Source organism: Carettochelys insculpta, chromosome 16 (genome assembly GCF_033958435.1).
Source record: "Carettochelys insculpta isolate YL-2023 chromosome 16, ASM3395843v1, whole genome shotgun sequence".
Lineage (NCBI taxonomy): Eukaryota > Metazoa > Chordata > Testudines > Carettochelyidae > Carettochelys > Carettochelys insculpta.
The window spans coordinates 26,614,539-26,621,559 of record NC_134152.1 but is presented as its reverse complement, the minus strand read 5'-3'; the positions used below and the strand labels follow the sequence as shown (position 1 = coordinate 26,621,559).

Sequence of the window (7,021 nt, the reverse complement as noted above, 5' to 3'; positions counted from 1 at the left end):
CCCTTAGCCAAAACTGGAAAATGTTGGGCCCTGACAGTCTAGTGCAGCAGTGGAATGAAAGCAGGTTCCTTACCTCCTTTACTCTGCAGTGCTCTTGGAAGTAGCCAGCACCATCTCTGTAATAACTAAAGGTTTTGGGTTTGCACACAATTGTTTCTCTTTGTGCCGTTGCTTGTACGTGTTCAGAACTGGTGAATTTGTTCCTTTTCTTATGAAACATCTCAGGCACCTCTTTACTTTTCAGGGCAAGAGGGTACGCTCTGTTGTAGGGAGAATGAAAGGCCATTTGGGAGGTGATGGTCTAGCAGGCAAGGGCCTAGGCGATGACTGGACTCAGCCATTGGTATGAGGGGAGCAGCTGGGGAAGGCTGCAAGGTGATCTCCCACCTCCATGCAGCCAGTGGCCTACATTTGCCACTGCTGTGCTGGAGCCTCCTGTTTGTTTACTGACGGATTTTGCAGAAAGTTATTAACAGAATTATTAATTTTTGGTGAAGTCTGTCCGGAATATGGGATGCTGGGCAATTGGGGGGGGGCGGCTGTGAGGGGGGTGCTAGGCAGTGGTGGGGCCTATGAATCGGAGGGTGCTGGGCAGAGGAATCTGGCAGAGACCTCTGGGTGAGGGGCCACTGGATGTAAGAGGGTACAGGCTTCTGGTCGGGGGGCAGTGTGGCAGGGCATGCTGGGGTTTGAGTGACAGTGTCACTGTGCAGAGGTTGAGGACAAAGAGGGCACAATGTGGGGTAAGTGGCAAAGGGGGCAGGAGAGGGGTGCAGGGGTTGTCCAACCCACAGGTGCCATGTCCATGGGGTTTAGGGATGCCAAAACATAAGTTCACCATTTTCTCTAAGGCCAGTCGTGCTTGTAGGGCTTGGGTTGGGAGACACTTTCATTGCTGTGTAGACTCTGGGACCATCCTATCTCATAGGGCCCTGAAGCTCCACCCAGGGCCCTGAAATCTACACATGAGTGCAATGGCCCTGGCACAGCCCAAAACCTGGAGACCAAGTCAGTTAGCAGAGACAAGCTGCAGCTGTTGAGTTGCAGAGTAGACAAGACACCCAGTGAGCTTAATGTATTTACTGTTATCAAGCAAACTCACTGATCTTGTCAAAGAGAGATATTAAGGTAGTTGACAGGCTCCGTTTTCTATAAACCCATGTTGATTTTCATTAATTACGTTGCTTTCCTTTAATTCTTGATTAATCAAGTTCTCTGTCAGCTGTTTTATTGTGTGTCTTGTATGTGTACGTGTGCCTAGGAAGCTTGATCAGTGCCAATAGTCCTATCAAGGATGAGGTTGAAAGCAGATGTGCTTTAGCTACAAGTAATACATAGAATTTGATGAGAACTGTGGACTCATTTGGTACCAAAATGACCTTGTATCAGGAGACTAGCAGTATTACTCAGTGGTCTAGACGCAGTTAAAAGAATCTTAGAACACTAGAACTGGAAGGGACTTCAAGAGGTCAACAAGTCCAGTTTCCTGCTCCTCAGTGGGACCAAGCGCCATCTAGACCATCTCCAATAGGTGTATGTCTAACTTGCTCTTAAATATCTCCAGCAATGGAGATTGCACAACCTCCCCTAGTAATTTATTCCAGTGTTTAACCACCCTGACAGTGAGGAAGTTTTTCCTAATGTCTAATCTAAACCTCCCTTGCTGCAGTTTAAGCCCATTGCTCTTTGTCCTATCCTTAGAGGCCAGGGAGAACAATTTTTCTCCTTCCTCCTTGTAACCCTCTTTGAGGTACTTGAAAACCACTATCATGTCCCCTCTAAGTCTTCTCTTTTCTAAACTAAATAAGCCCATTTCTTTCAGTCTTTCCTCATAGCTCATGTTCTCTAGTCTTCAATCATTCTTGTTGCTCTTCTCTGGACCTTCTCCAGTTTCTGCACATCTTTCTTGAAATGTGTTGCTCAGAACTGGACACACTATTCCAATTGAGACGTAATGAGCTGAGTAGAGCAGAAGAAAGACTTCTCATGTCTTGCTCTCAGCACTCCTGTTAATGCATCCTAGAATCATGTTTCCTTTTTTTGCAACAACATCACACTGTTGACTCATATTTAGCTTGTGGTGCATTGTGACCCCTAAATCCCTTTCGGTAGTACTGCTTGTTAGACAGCCACTTCCCTTTCTATATGTGTGAAGCTGACTGGGTCTTCCTAAGTGGAGTACTTTGTATTTGTCCTTATTAAACTTCATCTTGTTTACCTCCGACCATTTCTCCAGATCATTTTGAATTATGACCCTTTCCTTCAAAGTGTAGTACCCAGAGGTACTGAGCCCTCATACTATGGTGAGCAAAGTCTCTGCTCTTAGCCTTGGCTCAGAGCCAGCTGGCCTTCAGCTTGTGTGGTAGAGCACAGGACTTTATTCCTTGTGATCACAGGTTCAATCCCTGGTGCCAGCAACCTGGGTCTGTTGGCTTTACAACAGGGGGCTCATCTGCAATGAACTCCTGGAAGGTCTCAGAAGCTCAGGATGTGCTTCCTCAGCCCAGGGAAGTATGTAGTACCCGGAGGCACTGAGACTTCATACTAGGGTGAGTGAAGTCTCTGCTCTGCAGCCTTGGCTGAGTGCCAGCTGGCCTTTAGCTCGTGCAGTAGAGTGCAGGGCTTTAGCTTCTGTGAGTGCAGGTTCAATCCCTGGTGCCAGCAAGCTGGGTCTTTCAGCGTTACAAAAGCATTAAAGGAAACAGAAGTCAGAAGGTCTGAGGCAGTAGAGATGAGAGTTCATCAGAAGATGGCTTGTATGAAGTGGAATCATTTTGAGACAAATGAAGAACGTAGGAGAGGATGAGTAACATAACATCAGGGTATGGGATTGAGCACAATTGAAATGGTTACAATGTGGGGGACACTGTAGAAGAAAAACAGATGTTAGGATGCCAGAGAAAATAATGCAAATGCAAACAGAGATCTAGATGGCAGGACATTGCAAGCATGGATGTAAGTCGGCTGGCATTAATGGAAGGAGTAGGCTTGGACAAGAATGAATGCCAGTGTTTTCCCCATCTGTGTGAAGATGCTTTGGGATGAGAAGAAAACTGTTTGAAACACTGTCTCTTAAAACTTAAAATTGTTACAAAAGTGTACCACATATTCTGAAATACTTACAATACCAGGGTTTATTATTGTCCTATGACAGCAAAAACACTTTGAATACTGTGCAGCAGTTGATTTCACATCAATGATAGCAAGCACTTTATATTTTCAGGTGCATTAGTATATTAACTAATTGTGAGCACCTTCCTAAAGGAAGAAGAAACTTAAAAACTGAGATGTTGCCAACTTCCCCAGGATCACAGAATAAGTCAGTGGTAGTGGTGATGTTAGGTGTTAGAAGATCTTGAATCCTAACTTCATGTTTATTTCCTGGGACCACATTGCTTCCAAGATATATAGCTTCAATTCTTAGGTGCTGAGTGTATACTGATTATGGGTATTTCACACAAATCAGACTTGCCCATCTATGATTATGGTGAAGACTTTTGAACAGAGATGCCATGGTCAGTATAAATGTGCTCGATTCATTACATTTCATGAACAATTACTCATGCAACTATTGTATCACATTGCCATTAGAAATTGAAAGAGGATGAGAGAGAATTTTTTTGTCAGCTGTCTCTTCCCTTAAGCAGTAAATCAGCTCAGTATGATTAATTTTAATGATCACAGAATGCAGTCATCTGACTGCAGTAAAAGAACAAACTTTATTGTTTTATGTATATATGAGGTTGAATTTGTCTAAATCTTTATGTGTAGGATGATGCATAACTTTAGTGTTATGTTGATTAAGCAAATAACTAACTTGAGATAATTAGGACTAATTGTTAACAATGGTATTTTTGGTAGAGTGGAGACAGATGAGATAGTTATGTAGTTAAGCAGATGTCAGCTTCAGTGGTAATTGTTAAAGCTCTGGGGATTTCAGGTGATTTAGAATTTCAAATATTGTAGAAGGCAAACAGCCAGTTGTAGATGAAATCTCACAGTGCTGGTGGCAGGGGGAGAGGGAGTAACCCTTGCTGCTGCTGGCACCAGCCTGCCCAGGTCCTCACAGCCTACCCTGAGTATGGGGGAACACCCTGTCCATAGGATGGTTGGGGCAGCAGCTATGAGGTCCACCAAAGTGTGGGGACCAGGGCAGCTGTCCTGAAATACCCAATGGATGGGATGGATCTTCACACAACTCCCTTGGGCCACAGGGGAATGCTGGCAGTGTCGTAGAGCTAGCAGCTGGAAGCTGCTCTAAGCCTGCTGCTCTCCCCATGGTAGTGCTGATTGCCTGCAGGGCATTTAAGTTGTCCAGAAATGGCAGGCAGGGCCTAAGGGATGCACATAGGTAGTGCATAGGCTGGCAGATGCGTGGTGGTGGTGGTGGGAATGTTTGATGAGACACCCCCACCTCTGGAGCCCTGCCAGAGGCAGGTGCCTGCTGGACCACTGGAAGGATTTTAGGACTGGCACTGGCCCTAAGGTAAATTGAGTTTGAGAGCCCTGCTTCTGAGGAAGGTGCATACGTGCAACAGCAGTGTGTGTGCCCTCCTACATAAAATCATAGAATCATAGAATACTAGGACTGGAAGGGACCTTGAGAGGTCATCGAGTCCAGCCCCCCGCCCTCATGGCAGGACCAAGTACTGTCTAGACCATCCCTGATAGACATTTATCTTACCTGTTCTTAAGTATCTCCAGAGATGGAGATTCCACAACCTGCCTAGGCAATTTATTCCAGTGTTTGACCACCCTGACAGTTTTTCCTAATGTCCAACCTAAACCTCCTTTGCTGCAGTTTAAGCCCCTTGCTTCTTGCTCTATCCTCAGAGGCCAAGAAGAACAAGTTTTCTCCTTCCTCGTTATGACACCCTTTCAGATAGCTGCTATCATGTCCCCCTCAGTCTTCTTTTTTCCCAAACTAAACAAGCCCAATTCATAGAATCATAGAATACGAGGACTGGAAGGGACCTCGAGAGGCCATTGAGTCCAGCCCCCTGCCCCAATGGCAGGACCAAGTACTGTCTAAACCATCCCTGATAAACAACTATCTAACCAGTTCTTAAATAATTCCAATGATGGAGATTCCACAACCTTCCTTAGCAATTTATTCCACTATTTGACCACTCTGACAGTTAGGAACTTTTTCCTGATGTCCAACCTAAACCTCCCTTGCTGCAGTTTAAGTCCATTGCCTCTTGTTCTATCCTCAGAGGCCAAGATGAACGAGTTTTCTCCCTCCTCCTTATGACATCCTTTTAGATACCTGAAAACCGCTATCATGTCACCCGACAAGCTTCTCTTTCCCAAACTAAACAAGCCCAAATCTTTCAGCCTTTCTTCATAGGTCACATTCTCTGGACCTTTAATCATTCTTGTCGCTCTTTTCTGGACCCTCTCTAATTTCTCCACATCTTTCTTGAACTACGGTGCCCAGAACTGTACACAGTACTCCAGCTGAGGCCTAACCAGCGCAGAGTAGAGCGGAAGAATGGCTTCTCGTGTCTTGTTCACAACACACCTGTTAATGCATCCCAGAAGCACGTTTGCTTTTTTTGCAACAGCATCACACTGTTGACTCATATTTAGCTTGTGGTCCACTGTAACCCCTAGATCCCTTTCTGCTGTAGTCATTCTTAGACAGTCTCTCCCCATTCTGTATGTGTGAGACTGATTGTTCCTACCCAAGTGGTGCACTTTGCATTTGTCCTTATTAAACTTCATCCTGTTTACCTCAGACCATTTCTCCAATTTATCCAGATCATTTTGAATTATGACCCTAACCTCTAAAGCAGTTGCACCCCCTCCCAGCTTGATATCATCTGCAAACATAATAAGCGTACTTTCTATGCCAATATCTAAATTGTTGATGAAGATATTGAACAGAACGGGTCCTAACACAGACCCCTGCGGAACCCCAGTTGTTATACTTTTCCAGCAGGATTGAGAACCATTAAGAACTACTCTCTGGGTACGGTTATCCAGCCAGTTATGCACCCACCTTATAGCAGCCTCATCTAAATTGTATGTGCCTAGTTTTTTGATAAGAATATCATGTGAGACCGTATCAAATGCTTTACTAAAGTCGAGGTATACCACATCTACTGCTTCTCCCCTATCCACAAGGCTCATTATTCTATCAAAGAAAGCTGTCAGATTAGTTTGAGTGATTTGTTCTTTACAAATCCATGCTGGCTGTTCCCTATCACCTTACCACCTTCTAAGTGCTTGCAGATGATTTCTTTAATTACCTGCTCCATTATCTTTCCTGGCACTGAAGTTAAGCTGACTGGCCTGTAGTTTCCTGGGTTATTCTTATTCCCCTTTTTATAGATGGGCACTATATTTGCCCTTTTCCAGTCTTCTGGAATCTCTCCTGTCTCCCATGATTTTCCAAAGATGATAGATACCTCCTTTATCAGCCTCTTTCAGCCTTTCTTCATAGCTCACGTTCTCTAGACTTTTGATCATTCTTGTTGCTCTTTTCTGGACCCTCTCCAATTTCTCCACATCTTTCTTGAAATGCGATGCCCAGAACTGGACACAGTACTCCAGCTGAGGCCTAACCAGCACAGAGCAGAGCGGAAGAATGACGTCTCATGTTTTGCTCACTACACACCTGTTAATGCACCCCAGAATCATGTTTGCTTTTTTTGCAACAGCATCACACTGTTGACTCATATTTAACTTGTGATCCACTATAACCCCTAAATCCCTTTCTGCCATACTCCTTCCGAGACAGTCGCTTCCCATTCTGTATGTGTGAAACTGATTGTTCCTTCTGAAGTGGAACACTTTGTATTTGTCTTTATTAAATTTCATTCTGTTTACCTCAGACCATTTCTCCAATTTGTCCAGATCATTTTGAATTTTGACCCTATCCTCTAAAGCAGTTGCAACCCCTCCCAACTTGGTATCATCTGCAAACTTAATAAGTGTACTTTCTATGCCAATATCTAAATCATTGGTGAACATGTTGAACAGAACTGGTCCCAATACAGACCCCTGCAGAACCCTA

At 44.4% G+C, this 7,021-nt stretch overlaps 1 protein-coding gene across 1 annotated transcript in view; it reads left to right on the top strand.

Moving 5' to 3' along the window:
• CHLSN (cholesin) overlaps positions 1–7,021 on the top strand; it is a 217,730-nt gene that overhangs the window by 67,866 nt on the left and 142,843 nt on the right. The gene's annotated exons all lie outside the window — the stretch shown is intronic.